The 17,407-nt window shown below is 46.7% G+C and overlaps 1 protein-coding gene across 4 annotated transcripts in view; it reads right to left on the bottom strand.

The window, feature by feature from the left end:
* SMOC2 (SPARC related modular calcium binding 2) overlaps window positions 1–17,407 on the bottom strand; it is a 1,417,970-nt gene that overhangs the window by 885,652 nt on the left and 514,911 nt on the right. The window lies entirely within an intron of this gene.

The raw sequence follows: 17,407 nt of genomic DNA, 5'->3' as shown, positions 1-17,407 counted from the left end.
CTCACGCTCACACCGCTCCTTCTAGCGCATAGACTACATCCTAGCGCCAATGCACCAGGGCACTGCAATTCAGGACGTCACACATCTAGCAAGGGGCATCTCGGACCACTCCCCATTGTGGGCTCACCTTACAGTCGGTGAACAGAGGGAGGGATGCGTGGCGCCGATCAATGCTTGGTACCTCCACAGCGAGGAAACGAAAAAGCTACTCACTCTCTCGATTGACCAGTACTTCGAGACAAACAAAGGCATGGTGGAATCCTCAGTAGTACTGTGGGAGGCCTTTAGGACCGTACTCAGGGGAGAAGCCCTGTTTGCGATCGCTGGCCATCGGAAAGAGCAAGAGCCGCAAATGCTAGCTGTTGAAACTGATCTTCTGGTCTTGGAAAATGAGGCACAAGCTGGAAGCGATCCAGGACTCGTGCATCAGATGGAGCTCAAAGCAGCGGAGTACAAGGCCCTGGCCACTGATGCCGCGAAGACTCTGGCGCGAGATAGCGAAGGCAGGATGTACGATCAAGGGGACAAAGCAGGCAAGCTCATAGCCTGGTTAGACAAAAAGCAGCAGGCACAGAGAGTGGTTGCTGAGCTTAGAACTGACTTGGGGGCCGTTGTCACGGAGCCCCGTGAGATTGTTAAGGAGTTTGCCATGCATTATCAGAAAGTCTACAGTAGAGGGTCTGACTGCCCGGAGGAGGACTCTATCGCCCTGTTAACTGATATTGGGCTACCTACCCTCTCGGACACTGAGCTTTGTGGGGCCATCCGCGACCTCCGACCGGGGAAAGCCCTCGGTCCCAACGGTCTCCCGATTGAGCTGTACAAGCACAAACCGGACAGCAGTAGCCCACACCTCAAACGCATGTTTGAGGAGAGTAAGGATAAGGGAATACTGCCAAGAGATCAACGTATTGCTACAATTGTGGCCATCCCTAAGGAAGGAAAGCCGAGAGATTTATGTGCCTCCTACAGGCCAATATCACTGCTAAATGCCAAACCAAAGATCCTGGCTAAGGTCCTTGCCAATAGGCTTAAACCAGTCTTAACCACATTGGTCCATCCGGACCAGTCGGGCTTTATGCCCCACCGTAACACGGCGCTCAATCTGCGCTGTCTCCACGGTGTGCTGGGTCGTTGCCATACGTTACAGGAGGACGCTGTGGTGGTGTCGTTGGACGCCGCAATGGCGTTCGGCGCGCTTGAATGGCCGTACATGGTGGCAGTTGTACAGAAATTGGGCTTCGGCCCTAATTTTATCAGCTGGGTCAGTCTCCTTTACTCTGAGCTTTTGGCCCAGGTCACAGTTAATAACAAAACCTCTGAGCTATTTACCCTAGGCAGGGGAACGCGTCAGGGGTGTCCCCTCTCACCTTTGCTCTTTGCCCTCTCGCTGGAACCACTTGCGGCCTGGATTAGGCAGGATCCCTCGCTGAAGGGGCTTAGATGGGCTGATGTCTGGGAGGACTATATTTCGCTGTATTCGGACGACATCCTGCTGTACCTGACGAAACCTCGCAAATCCCTTAAAGTGGCCTTAGATATTTTCACTAGTTTCGGGAGGAATACGGGGTACAGTATCAACTGGGGAAGTCCCTCTTATATGTCCTCCATGGAGCCCCCCGATTCTCCCACATGACTGCCCGATTAGGATATCCACGGAAGGTTTTACGTATTTGGGAATCTTTGTTTCAAAAGAGAAGGTCGTTAGATACGAAAAAAACGTACTGCCGCCCTTACAGCGGCTTAAAAGAGACTCTACCTCCTGGAAGAAGCTCCCTCTGTCTCTGCTGGGCCGGGCAGCGCTCTTCAAAATGATGGTGCTGCCACGTTTCCTCTACGCTCTCCAAAACCACCCAGACCTAGTTCCACAGTCATACTTTGCAGCCATCGAAGCCACACAGAGAGATCTGCTGTGGACCGGGACGCCCCGCATAGCCTTACAGAAACTCACACTGGGAGGGTTCGATGGGGGTATTGCGCCCCCAGACATATGGAAATTCTACTGGGCTGCACATCTCTCGGCCATAAACCAGGGCACCTATTGTGATGGGAACGATCTCGGATACGGAATGGACTGATGGCTCCTCCCGGGCGGGAACTTTGAGGGTGCGCTTTATTCCAGACCGGGCAGATATTCTCTCACCGGGCCTACGCAGCATTCTGTTCAGCTATGGCACATTGTCCAGCGTAAATTGGGCTGGGCGGACACCCTCACGATGGCTACTCCGCTGTGGGTCTCAGAGAAGCTGGGCACTCTAGGTCACACTAAAGGGTTCCGCAATTGGGACCTAATTGGGATTTCACACATCAAAGATTTGTGGGGTCCTGACGGTGTTGTGCACTTTGACTCACTCTAAAGTACTTATGACCTGGCATCAACCCATCATTTTAGATGCCTGCAGGTTCGGCACTCCCTTCAAACTAATATCCCGGCGGGGACTCAGCCCCCTGAGTTCTCCCCCCTGGAGGACAGACTGCTGGATATCCACCTCCCTGAATGCGCCATTTCCCTCACATACAAGAAGCTTATTAACCATTCCCCAGATCCACTGTTAACTTTAAAGAGGAAATGGGAGGCAGACGGACTTGAGATAGATGAAGAGGAGTGGAGAGGCTTGCTAGCATCCCCCAAGGAGGTAGCAATATCAGCCAGGCTTAGACTGATCCAGTTGAAAATACTCCTTCGGGTTTATATATCTGAAACTAGGTTGATGCTGATGGGCCGAAGTGAGGATGGTCTCTGCAGAAGAGGGTGTGGGGAGGTGGGAACCTTCTTCCATATATTGTGGGAATGCCCTGTGTTGCTGATCTATTGGAAATTGGTGCACAACTGTATGCAAGAGGTATGGGGATAGAGTTGCGATTGGAAGCGAAGAGAGGCATTTTGAACATCTGTGAGCCCACGGACTTGGCATCGAGGAGGATGCTCTGGGTGACCCTAGGACTGGCAATCGCGAAATGTAATATAGCTAGGCTGTGGGGGGCAGTGACACCTCCAACTCTCGATTCCTGGAAAAAGGATATGGATTGGTGTATGCTCCAAGAAAAGACAGTATACGTGGCTCGGGCTGCCACCGGAAATGGGTGGCGGTGTGGTCCAACTGGAATGAGTATCGAGCCACCATATGTGAGCCCCCTCGTATCACACCCATTGACGACCAAATCGCACTGTAAACTGCTGCCATAACTGTACTGCCTCAGAATATCTAATACCGGACAATTGCTGTATCTACTGTGTTTTCCAATGATGCCTATGTGACAATGTATTTCTGAATGGGCTGACCTCCCTTTACGTTTGTTGCAATAAAAAGAATTAAAACAAAAAAAACGCATACAAAAGCAGCGCTTAGCCCGAGGCCGATTCGCGGCACTGTGGTTGGTGGGAGCAGGTTTTTTAAAATCCTTTGACATGTTCAGTCTCCCTTTACCCATTCTGTAAAGAAACGTAAACAGGTATCATAATATTTAGATTGAGAAACCATCCTCCTGAACGGTTTTATTACTGCACACACTGCAGGACATTTGCCTACTTTTAATTATGCGCTATCTTCCATCTCATCTCTGTTTTTATTGACAGCCCCCTCCACCCCCACCCCAGGGAGAGGGGATCGGTGTCTTTTCACGGCGTCCCCTAAGTCTATAGACCGGCTCAGTTTGAGGCGTGTCGTTACAAGATGTCGGCGTTAGTGAGCCTTTATCTTAGCAGCATACACTTTCACAACCTAGCACCCCTCCTCCCCAGCGCCCCTTTTTGTGTTGTCTTTTCCCCTCCCGGGGGCTGTTTGACAAAGGCAGTGTGTTAACTAACGCTTTTGTTTAACTCCACAATTTCTATTCAAAACATTCTTAGAGCCCGACCCTGCTGCGCGCCTTGTTTGTTATTAGTTCTTAGAGGCAAGCTTGAAAGGAAGCGAGGTGGTATTGGTTTTTTAAAAGGTAGGGTGCACAATTTTCCTTTGAAGAAGTAACATCAACACAAATAACATTCTTGATAATGGAAACGCATCCTGTGCTTCCGCAAGCAAGCAAGCTTTCTCCTTTGCAAGCCGCGCTGCTCTGCCCCAAACACAGCCAGTAAAATCTTTGCTGTTCAGACCTATGCACGCCTTGCAGAGTGTTGCTTGCAATGGTTTATCAGTGTAAGTAAAAGCACATCCTAAAACCGCCCGGCGGGGAGTGTCTGAGTGCACGCACTGCACCTCGAGGTGACTTCAGGGAGTTGTACACAGCGCTGTGGCTGCGGACGGGAGTCCTCCATCGCTGCCGCCAGCTGTCCGCGGATCCCCTGCGGTAACAGATCCTGGGTCTGCAGACAAGGGTTGCTGTGACGAAGAGGCAGGGAAAGTGAAGGGCAGGCAGCCGGTCCAGTGAGGGAGCCCTCTGGGTTGGGAGAGGTCAGCTCTCCCTGGCAGTCTCTTGACCTCACTCACCTCCCCAGTGTTTATCAACAAAAATCACTTTGCGCGGCCCCTCGAGACAAGCCAAGCCCACTGCCCGGACAGCCAGAGTACCCGGGTTTCCAAAGAGCCGGGAAGAGCCATCCTTTGCACCCCAGACACGCGTGAAGTTCCAGCACATAAATCCACACCACAGGTCTGGCGATCGGCAGCAGAAAAGTGCTAGCCCACCAGGTACCTCTAGTAAGCGCCATGGAGCTGCGTTGCAGAGTGTTGTGAAAAGAGGCGTGGCCTCTGAACACCTCTCTGCAACGCAGCCCCTTGGCGCATATTAGAGGTACCTGGTGGGCTAGTTGGCCCCCAGGGGACCTCAGGATTCAAGGGCACTTAATCCTGTAACTTAAAATGCGCCACAGGGCGTGTTTGCACACATGTCACCTCAGGCCCCGCCCCCTTCCTTCACCATTGTACAAATATTCCTCTAAAATCAGCCGAACTACGAATTCGGATTTACTCACCTGTTATCAGGAGAGAACCTAGCGTTGCATCTTTTAGCCCAGCACTGACCCTGAAAAGTAATTCTAAGCGTACTTACAGTAACTTGTATTTCCTTCCATAGGAATCTATTGTGTGGTTTTCAGCAGAAAAGTTTCTAAGTGTTGATTTTTGAAACGTACAAATATTCCTCTAAAATCAGCCGAACTACGAATTCCGATTTACTCACCTGTGATCAGGAGAGAACCTAGTGCTGCATCTTTTAGCCCAGCACTGACCCTGAAAAATAATTCTAAGCGTACTTACAGTAACTTGTGTTTCATTCCATAGGAATCCATTGTGTGGTTTTCAGCAGAAAAGTGTTGATTTTTGAAACCTGTTATCAGGAGAGAACCTAGTGCTGCACCTTTTAGCTCAGTACTGATCATAAAAAGTAATTCTAACTGTACTTACCAGTTACTTGAATTTCCTTCCATAGGAATCCATTGTCTGGTTGTCACCAGAAACATTTCTGTCTCTTTTCACAAACTAAAAATATTCCTTACAAATTGCCTGCATGACTTAAACGCATTCTTTCGACTGTTTACAGGAGATGCACCTGTGCTGGAACCAGGATCCACCACTGAGTAAGAAAAAGTAACGTTAACACTACTTACCTGATAAGTGAATTTCCTCCCCTAGGATAACATTGGTGATTCAATGTGAAATCCTAGTCATCCTATGTCATTTGAGATGTCATCAGTGATGTCACTGACCATGTCATAAATTATGTAATATGTGACATCATCAGCAGTGGATTGCGGGCGCGCGAGTTATAGTTAGTACAACTAACTATAACGGGGGAATTTCAATGGTTTTGTACAAGTGAAATGTCCAGCTAACTTTAACACCCCTAACACCTATGTTTTTTTCAGTGAATTTCTAAGGTTTTTTAAATGCTAATTCCTAAATATAACATGTCTGAAACCTATGGCTTTTTTCAGTGAATAGCCAAGGTTTTTTAAATGCTAATTCCTAACTATAACATGTCTGAAACCTATGTTTTTTTCAGTGAGTTATATATATATATATATATATATATATATATATTCACTGAAAAAACCATAGGTTATAGACCATATATAGTTAGGAATTAGCATTTAAAAAACCTTATTTTACTCACACAAAACCATTGAAATTCCATATATAGTTAGTTGCACTAACTATATATCGCGCACCCGCAATCCACTGCTGATGATGTCACATATTACATCATTCATGACATGGTCAGTGACATCACTGATGACATCACTGATGACATCTCAAATGACATCACTGATGACATCACTGATGGCAACATCCAGTGACTGTATGTTTCTGTAAAGTTAAAATGTGTCTTACATATTGAAGAATGAGTGGAAGTATAAGTGTCTGGACAAAGGATTTAGTAGGTGCATGACTGAATGTATGAGTGAGTGATTAAATGTGTCTCACTGAGTGCATGGGTTAGTGACTAAAGTGTCTTAATTTGTGCATCATTATGTCTGTTGTTCTGTAAACTGCTGCATGTGTTGATCAGTAGCTATATGATTAACTATATGGGTTACTGATTGATTGTCCAAGTATTTGTATGGGAGACTGAGTGTGTGTGTGGCTGGCTGGGAGGTGTGTGACTCTGTGCAGATCAATGTGTACTTATATCAATGATTTTATAACAAGGTAAGTATGTGTTAGTATATGTTTGAAAATGTAAGGTGCTCTATGTTTAACTGTATAGACAAGAAAATGGAAGTGTGATTGATTCTTTACAGGACTGACTAGGTGTGTGAGTAACTCCATGGATGAGTGGCAGAGTGTGAGTGTCTGTATAGGTGTATGAGTGCATATGATAGTGTTGTAAAGATGAGTGATTGTATGTATGAATGATTGTATGGGTGAATGAGTGAATGTGTGTGTAGACGTAGGAATCAGTGAGTACATATGTAGTAACTAGTATTGGTGTGTCAATGGTTTCAAAAATTATACTCTGTATTTAACACTGGGTGAAACAGAGGTTATATTAAAATGTGAGGAGATGCATTGTATTGTCACATGAATGATATCATCAGTGATGTGGTCATTGATGTCAAATGAGATGTCATCAGTGATGTCATCAGTGATGTAATTTGAGATGTCATCAGTGATGTCATCAGTGATGTCACTGACCATGTCATGAATGATGTAATATGTGACATCATCAGCAGTGGATTGCGGGTGCGCGATATATAGTTAGTGCAACTAACTATATATGGAATTTCAATGGTTTTGTGTGAGTAAAATAAGGTTTTTTAAATGCTAATTCCTAACTATATATGGTCTATAACCTATGGTTTTTTCAGTGAATTTTCAAGGTTTTGTAAATGCTAATTCCTAACTATATATGGTCTATAACCTATGGTTTTTTCAGTGAATTTCAATGGTTTTTTAATAGCAAATATCATAAGCTGTCGAATGTCAAGTACGTGGTAAGTGAAAACATTTTCGTGTTTATGCACACTGATCTGCTTTGAATGGTGCCCCCCCCCTCATTTCTATTAGGAGTACTCTCTCTTTGCACATAGTGAAGGGTAGTTAACGCAGGCCTTTGCCCCCGTTGTAATACGTCGTGCCTGCTTCTCTCTCCATTTGATTGATTGTTATCCAAGTATTTACTGTTTTAGAATTGGTTCTCTTTGGTTCATTCTCTATTTACAAACAAACACAGAGTCGCAATACTCTGTTTAGTCTTTGCAGATAACGAAAAATCGTGTAAAAAAAAAAAGAAAAGGAATCGAGCAAAATCAGTAGGCCACTAATGGGATCTCTTTTTGACCTCAGTAAAATAGAAACATTAGGAACAACCCCTCATGACAAATACAAAACTAGTGAAATGAACTGAACTCCACACAATGATGGCTGCAAAACAGCTCGGCTCCGCCACCCACCCCGCCCAAAATAACGATAAAGAGCGGCTGCCATGATTGGTTGCGGAATGGCCACGACGGAGCTACGAAATGGTGCTGCTCTCATGCTAACCCCAGCTTCAGTCTGAAACATCCAGAAACACTGTAGACTACCAATTCGATCAGTTCCGGTAGCGCCCCAATGTAACCCGGTAGAGAAGAACTAGCCCTCCCCTCTTTGACTAATGGTTCTTGTTGCCTGTCCCTTCTGTTGTCATTTAACAGAACTATTTAGCCTGCTGAAAGGGGTTGTGTTCCGACCGCTGGTTGGTGGAGACATTTTGACTATATTCTGGACCTGCGTTGTCGCGTAATGCGTCATATGACGCGCCGCGTTAGCGCATCCGGAAGTCATCCGGGGCGCGCAGCGCGTAACGTAAGCATAACAAGTCATGTGACTTGTTAATAAAACTTTTCATTGGTTCATTTTACTTTTCTTATTCTAATGATGAAAGGCTTGGTCATATGACCTAAAAATTACGCTTTTTATTACTTCCGAACATTATTTTTTCTTAAATATATGTTATAATGTTCCAGGCTAATGTACTTTCCCGGAAAATTTACAACTATCCTGCAAGTAAAATATATTCTTTTTTCGAGAAAAAGAGCGTTTCTTCGTCCCATGACGGAGCCGTTGAGCAAAAGAGGGTCGACCTGCTGTCTTAGTCGCCGATACGCCTGAATATGAGATTCTTATCGATCACTTTATGTTGCAGGAATAGAAAACACAACAGCCCTTGACCATTTATCTTTACTGTGTTCTTTCGTATTATACCTTTTACCCTTCATGTAATTGGTCTGCTTTATTTCACTTGCCTTTTAATGATTCTAAAACAGTGACTATTATTAAAAACTTTACCAATGTATATACTACTACCATGTTTTCTTTTAAAAACCTTTATTGTGAAAATTTCATTATACAAATACGAGCCTATAACCACGTGGGCCGGCCACGGAGCAAACTGTAATCGTATATGATGAGTAGACATTTACACTGTAGAGGAACGTAACGGGCGGGCCATTAGGTTGCAAGAACTAAGGTGTCTAACAGTTACGGAATCGGTGGACGTACATTTTATAATTAAAATACGACAGGGCCAGTTACAATAAAATTATCTAGATATACATTTGCGGACAAGTACCATGGGTGACGTTAATTCGAACTTTCAATAGTACAGTAATCAATAACACATCAGAACTTAATATCAATAGGGATGTCGAAATATTCAATCAATTCTCGTCCCCGCCCGCCATGTGCTTCAAAACTGCATACGTATCTCGTGATTTCAAGGTTCTGCAACCAGTACACAACAAGGAGTTACGAGTCCCATTTATTCCGGCACCATTTTGGGCGAGGACGGGCAGGTCCAGGATATAGTCAAAATGTCTCTACCAACCATCGACTATGATGATGTTCATATGCTGTATTTATTAGAGTAACACTCATCTGTCCACATGAAATTAATTTGCAACAATCTAAACATGTCATTTTAATCTTTCCAAAGTTCTTCTAAATATTTGGGACCATTTCCCTTGCCTCTGATGCTGTCAGTGCCACTTCTTTGATGAATGTACTAGCAGGTCAGGGGTTCTCCTCCAAATCTCTCTTTTATGCAGCACTATAATTAATTGGTGCCACCTCTCCATATGACGATGCATGGTATAGTTACCATAACTATATTTTTTTTCGGTTCCTCTGGAGAGTTCATCGTGGCAGATGAAGCGTGTAACGTACCGGGCATTTACCTTTTTTTGCATGTACAGGAAAGGAAAAAAAAATCGAGCGTCCGAGTTCTAAGGTGTCCCAGGGCCATTTTAGTGGAGCAGGCCCAAATCCAAAGAACAGGCCGCCATTTTGAGAGTCCTGTTGCAGCCGCCTGTCGCTGTAGCATCAAGAGCAGCCGAAACTCAGCTGAATGGCAACTGAAACGGTAAAGGGGCGCCCCACTACAGCAGACGAGCCTCCACCTAGGAAGGCCCGTTCACGCCGCCTCCCCCCCCCCCTTCGGGCACCCCACGCCGTTATTCGGAGCAGTATTGTAGGATAGCCACACCAGTGCGGCAACTTGCTAGACATCACCTCGGTGGTAACCGAATCTCAGCGCCTTTTGGTGTCTTCTCTTCAGAAAATATTGTTGCGCTGCCTTTGGCCCCATTTGCACATTGGTCCGCTACTGACGCCATCTCACAGGCTAATGGGGCGCCCCACGCCGAGTTTCAGCATTGTAGGATGACCACACCAGTACAGCAACTTGCTAGACACCACCTCGGTGCCATCCGGATTTTGGCATCTCAACGCCTAGTGGTGTCTTCTATTCGGAAAATATTGTTGCGCTGCCTTTGGCCCCATTCGCACATCGGTCCGCTGCTGACACCATCTCACAGGCCAGCAGGGCGCCCCACGCCGACTTTTACCATTGTAGGATGGCCACACCAGTGCCACAACTTGCTAGACACCACCTCGGTGCCATCCGGATCTTGGCATCTCAGCGCCTTGTGGTGTCTTTTATTCAGAAAACATTGTTGCGCTGCCTTTGGCCCCATTCGCACATCGGTCCGCTACTGACGCCATCTCACAGGCCAACGGGGCGCCCCACGCCGACTTTCAACATTGTAGGATGGCCACACCAGTGCACCTTACTAGACACCACCTCGGTGCCATCCGGATCTTGGCGCGTTGTGCTGCCTTCGGCCTATTCGCACATCGGTCCGCTACTGACGCCATCTCACAGGCTAATGGGGCGCCCCACGCCGAGTTTCAGCATTGTAGGATGACCACACCAGTACAGCAACTTGCTAGACATCACCTCGGTGCCATCCGGATCTCGGCGCCCCACTGCAGATGAAGTGCCTCTCAACTATGAAACCACCACGGTGACATCCGGATCTTGGCGCGTTGTGCTGCCTTCGGCCTATTCGCACATCGGTCCGCTACTGACGCCATCTCACAGGCTAATGGGGCGCCCCACGCCGAGTTTCAGCATTGTAGGATGACCACACCAGTACAGCAACTTGCTAGACATCACCTCGGTGCCATCCGGATCTTGGCATCTCAACGCCTAGTGGTATCTTCCATACAGAAAATATTGTTGCGCTGCCTTTGGCCCCATTCGCACATCGGTCCGCAACTGACACCATCTCACAGGCCAACAGGGCGCCCCACGCCGACTTTTACCATTGTAGAATGGCCACACCAGTACAGCAATTTGCTAGACATCACCTCGTTGCCATCCGGATCTTGGCATCTCAGCGCCTTGTGGTGTCAGTCAGAAACTATTGTTGCGCTGCCTTTGGCCCCATTCGCACATCGGTCCGCTACTGACGCCATCTCACAGGCCAACGGGGCGCCCCACGCCGACTTTCAACATTGTAGGATGGCCACACCAGTACAGCAACTTGCTAGACACCACCTCGGTGCCATCCGGATCTTGGCATCTCAGCGCCTAGTGGTGTCTTCTATTCAGGAAATATTGTTGCGCTGCCTTTGGCCCCATTCGCACATCGGTCCGCAACTGACACCATCTCACAGGCCAACAGGGCGCCCCACGCCGACTTTCAACATTGTAGGATGGCCACACCAGTGCGGCAACTTACTAGACACCACCTCGGTGCCATCCGGATCTTGGCGCGTTGTGCTGCCTTCGGCCTATTCGCACATCGGTCCGCTACTGACGCAAACTCACAGGCCAACGGGGCGCCCCACGCCGACTTTCACATTGTAAGATGGCCACACCAGTGCTGCAACTTGCTGGACACCACCTCGGTGCCATCCGGATCTTGGCGCGTTGTGTTGCCTTCGGCCTATTCGCACATCGGTCCGCTACTGACGCCGCCTCACGTGCCAACGTATTTTCTCCGCATTTTATACCCTATGCCGCATAACAGGTCATGTGACTTGTTTATAAAACTTTTCATTGGTTCATTTTACTTTTGGTTTCCTAATGATGGAAGGCTTGATCATATGACCTAAAAACAACACTTTTCATTGGATGAAAACTTTTTTTTTTCCCAAACGATGAAAGCCCCACCTTGTTTCTGGATGTTTCAGACTGAAGCTGGCGTCAGCATGAGAGCACCACCATCTCGTAGCTCCGTCGTGGTCATTCCGCGAGCAATCATGGCAGCCGCTCCCCACCAGAAGCCTACAGGAGTCGGGGGCCCCCAAAACTTTTGATGAATCCTCAAGGCGGAGGGGACGCTTTCGAGAATGGGGTCCAAGACCTAGCAGACTAGCGTCCGATTTCCAAGGTGTCCCAGGGCCATTTCAGTGGACCAGGCCCAAAAAGGAAAGAGCCTGCCGCCATTTTGAGAGTCCTGTGACAGCCGCCTATCGCTGCACCGCAAGAGTGGGCGCAGCCGCCTATCGCTGCACCGCAAGAGTGGGCGCAACTCAGCTGAATTGCGGCTTTTGACACAGTGGACTAAAAGCGGACGGAATGGCAACTGAAACGGTAAAGGGGCGCCCCACTACAACAGATGAGACTCCACCTGGAGAGGCCCGTTCACGCCGCCTCCCCCGGGGCGCCCCACACCGTTATTCGGAGCAGCATTGTAGGATACCAAAACCAGTGCGGCAACTTACTGGACATCACCTTGGTGCCATCGTTCTGCTGCCTTGGAACTATTCGCACAACAGTTTGCTACTGATGACCCACCCCCCGCGACGCCCCACGCCAGAAATCTGGACGTTGTGCTGCGTTGGGACTATTCGCACAGCCGACCGCTACTTCGTTGTTTTTCCCTAAAAATGTTTATATGTTATTACTGTTTTTGTTTTCTTGTATATATTTATAAGTTATTAAAGTTTTATAATCTTACTACTTTGTTGGAGTGCTATATATTTTTAATGTGACACATAATTGTAAAAACTTTGATGTACAAAGAGTCATCCCTGGAATCTTCCGCTTCAGGCTCGATCCCCTCCCCAATCACAATACAGGATGGTTTTCAGATAATAGGAACGCGTCTGCTGTGACGGATCTCATCGAGTGTGGGCCTTGATCTACTATAACTCCTTTGAAGAGGGGTGATTCTTTACAGCTGGGGCCATAAACTACATCTGCAGGGCTAGCTGATACCCTAGGACCGGCCTGGACAATCGGACACAGAGGAAAAGGAGTGTCAGAGGGTGCGGTAGTGAATAGGGCGAAAGGGAGGTGTCGGGCGGGCACAGGGTGTGATTCTCAGGGAAGAGCAGCGCAGATGGGGGGTGGTTTATTACCCATGCATAAGACAGAGAGCGGGGGTGACCACTGCCTGGGGGAGATGCTTGCGAGGGTGGGGAGCCATGCTAAGGATCGACAGCGTGCACAGAGTGGGTCTGGTCAAGGCATCTAAAATGACTGCCGTGCACGACAAAAGTGTGGCATTTGAAAAAAGGCAAGATGGCGCAGACAATGTTTTTCAACACTTCCTGATTTCCTTCGAATCGAACGTTAACAGATGTTGGGGCATATTACCAAAGTTAAGCGATATTTATCCCTAACGATGCTTAGCAACGATTTTTTTACCGCTAAGCATCGTCAGAAATTATCGCAGATAAACCTTGCTATTATCAAGGTTTATCGCAAATACGATAAAAAACGACCGCAATGCATTAATATCGCTGAAAACTCAGCGATATTCATGCATTACCGAGCTAATGCTCTTAGCCATGTTATCCACCTCCCATTGGATGACATGGCTAAGAACTGCTCAGGGCAGGTGCTAGCTTTTGGAGATATTCGCGCTTATCGCGAATATTTCCAAAAGTTGATAATAGGAGATAGCGATGTTAGCGACTGTTTCCAGTCGCTAACATCTTGGCATCCCCACTTTGCATGTCATTAGTGATAAATATCACTCACATGCAAAGTGGGGCCCAAGATGGTCGCTATCTCCTACTAGCCGTCGCTAACTGGTGTTAGCAACAGCTAGGTAATACAGATATAATTTTATCTCCGCGAAGCGGAGCGCTGTTACAGATATATATCTTGTTTTTGAACGTTAATTTCTCAAAATTCACTGAAGCACATATATTGACACCTAGCAAAGGCACATCGAGCTACCAGTCCCTACAATTTTGCCAAGTTTCGTGCAAATCCATTCAGCCGTTCGATTATTATTATTATTTTTTTTTTTGCCCCGCGGGGCCCTTTTAAAACCTCCACATCAAACCTAAGAGGTCAAGGAGGATCTACTATGCCCCCTTATGGTCATTTGCCCCTTCGCTTTGGCCTCCTCTTGTCTCTCGATCCTACCGAGAGACAAGATGGCGGCCGCTACGGACTGTTTGCAATGTTTACAGACGCCGGAGAACCAATCAGCTTCGCAAACCTCCGTTACGCGAAGCGGAGCGCTGTTACAGATATATATCTTTTTTTGAACGTTAATTTCTCAAAATCCACTGGAGCACATATATTGAGACCTAGCAAAGGCACATCGGGCTACCAGTCCCTAATATTTTACCAAGTTTCGTGCAAATCCATTCAGCCGTTCGATTATTATTATTATTATTTTTTTTGCCCCGCGGGGCCCTTTTAAAACCTCCACATCAAACCTAGGGGGTCAGCGAGGATCTACTATGCCCCCTTATGGTCATTTGCCCCTTCGCTTTGGCCTCCTCTTGTCTCTCGATCCTACCGAGAGACAAGATGGCGGCCGCTACGGACTGTTTGGAATGTTCACAGACGCCGGAGAACCAATCAGCTTCGCTTCACAAAGCTCCGTACCGCGAAAAGTCCGCGAACCGGAGCGCTGCCCGGTCCGCTGTTACAGATATATATCTTTTTTTGAACGTTAATTTCTCAAAATCCACTGAAGCACATATATTGAGACCTAGCAAAGGCACATCGGGCTACCAGTCCCTACAATTTTGCCAAGTTTCGTGCAAATCCATTCAGCCGTTCGGGCTAAAAGTGAGGCCAACCGCCCTATGGAAAACTCAATGTTAAAAACATGTTTTGGGACCCCCCTTGTTTCTCGGCCCCCCCTTGACGAACTCCCCCCCAAATTTTCAAGGGCTGCTCAGAAACAACATGTGCCATTTTCCTGAAAATTTCAGCCAATTCCGTCCACAAACGCCAAAGTTATTAGACATAGAATTTTCAAAAATCCCATAGAGAAAAAATCCTAACTATATATACCTACTGGCGACCGCCAGTAGGTAATATATATATATATATATATATATATATATATATATATATATATAACGACATTCCAGCCTGAATCGAAGTCTCCCGATTACAAAAACGGCGGACAAGGACCCAAATTTGTGCTTAGTTTTCTTTATTTCCTGATGTCAAGACACGTTTCAGCTCACACGAGCCTTGTTCACTCGACCAACTCACTCACTCCTACATCCTCTCAACAGAGTCACTCACTCACCCATACGACCACTCATACCCACAGAACCACTTACATACCCATTCACACATCCATACTACCAGTCCCACAGCCACATACCTACCCATACAGCTAATCACAAAGGCACTCACTCATCCATACAGCCACTCACACACTAAACAATCAACACACATTGACACCTAGTAGCGGAAGAGATAGGCATAACTGAACCTCCCATGCATGCCTTTCGCAAAGGGAGAAGTGTTAAAGATTTTGTGGTACACTCTATGCTGTCACAGAACATAACCGACAACCAAACAACGCTATGGGACATCCCCCCAGTATTAGGGCATACTAAATGCGGAAGTTGCAAGGCATGCAAGATGACATCTGACAGGAATTCGTGTACTTATAACGATTACACTCACACTTTCCAACAACACACTAACTGCAACACCATGGGCGTCATTTACGCCATCTTGTGCCCATGTGGTTTTATGTACATCGGACAGACCACGCAGAAAACCAAACAGCGCATATTACAGCACTGCAGCAAAATACGCTGCAAGGTATCTGGTGCACCACTAGTGGATCACTTTTTACGATTTAACCACCAACCGGAAAGTTTCACTTGGTGGATAATTGAGAAAGTGATCAAAAACCCTCGTGGTGGAAACTATGCAAAACTACTAAGCACTCGAGAATGCCGTTGGATGCATCTATTCGATACAGTGAACCGAGGTCTTAATGACCGGGAAGAGGTCCTTAGACAGATGGTATCCATTAAAAACGGTTGAGAAGCTAGTGTTTACTATTTTCCGACTTTCGGACATTTTGTATGCACAGTGTATAACAGTATCCTGATGAAAACGGGTGCCAGTAAACTGTATACGAACCCAGTCTGTGTAACAAATTGTTTGTCCTTTGTACTGTATTGGTATGTAACTCAATGTGTGTACACACGTATGGTGTGTAAATACCCACAAGGACAGCAACTGTGAGGAACAAGACTGTATTCATTTGTTTGTACCTAACATTCCCAAATCAACACCTTGATTTGCCATGACTTGGACAACGTAATATAAGGTTACAATTATATGCCTTTAAATCGTCCAGATCCATAATTGTTATAATTATCCTACAATTTATAATTTGCGTATGTCATGTTTCACTAAGGTTTGCAATCAATTTTAATGTGGAAAATGTAAGCAGTATCCATTAGCAAATGTTATACACATGTAATCCTTGAAAACATCCCGAGTGGTCCACCTTTGATGTCGATTGATTCAAGATATCAGAACACTCGGAGCAGTCCTTTTTTAATGTTGATTGTTTTTGTCCACGTACTGCGACGAGTCCGAAATTCAGATTCGGCTTTCCCCATTGGGCGTGAGGCACACCTTGTGACCATACACGAAACACGGAAGTAGGACTTGTTCCTTGCCGCGTTCTTCCCATTTTGGGATCAGTGCCGGTGACCTATGCCCGGACATCAGACAGCGTTTACGAAAACCACGCAGGTACAATTTATTCAAAGGGCTGTTTCGCCCTCCCTTTAACTCCTTGAATTCAGTCCAGACGGACAGAGGAAGTAATTAATCAAGCTTCTCTGCCGTTGTTTTTCTTGCCCACAGGCAATTTACAGTACCTGTACCCCTACGTGTAAGTACCAGTGGAGACACTAATTTCCCCCACGCGTGGTACTCCGACAAACTTTGGAGGAATAACAACTCCGGACAACACCGGACTGCCCTGGAGGCGCCGGTAGGAAACCCTTGCTCCATTGGACATCGGTAAGTGCAGGGTGTCACCCCAATACATTTACCGTAACTTTGGATCTCTGAACCATTGACCTAAGTGTAAAGTGTGGAGAGTAATCAACTCCATTCGTCCACTGCAGATTTGTTACCGCACGAGTTGCCCTGGAGGCGCCGGTAGGAAACCTGTGCACCATTGGACATCGGTAAGTGCAGGGTGTCACCGTAATGCATTTATCGTATTATTGGATCTCTGAACCACTGACCCAAGTGTTAAGTGTGGGGAGTAATCGACTCCATTCATCCCCTGCAGGTCTTAATTTTTACATCACGAGTTAATCCCAAATACGAGACCATCTGAACCTGAACCAGGTGAGCTCGTGTATCAACCAAAGTGGACATGATACTTATCAATAGGCAGCCCTAGGGAGACGGGCTCATACTCATGTCCCTTTGTATTTTGACTTGATAG

Source organism: Lissotriton helveticus, chromosome 6 (genome assembly GCF_964261635.1).
Source record: "Lissotriton helveticus chromosome 6, aLisHel1.1, whole genome shotgun sequence".
Taxonomy (NCBI): domain Eukaryota; kingdom Metazoa; phylum Chordata; class Amphibia; order Caudata; family Salamandridae; genus Lissotriton; species Lissotriton helveticus.
Note: the sequence above shows the minus strand (reverse complement) of the source record. Positions and strands in the feature narration are given on the sequence as shown.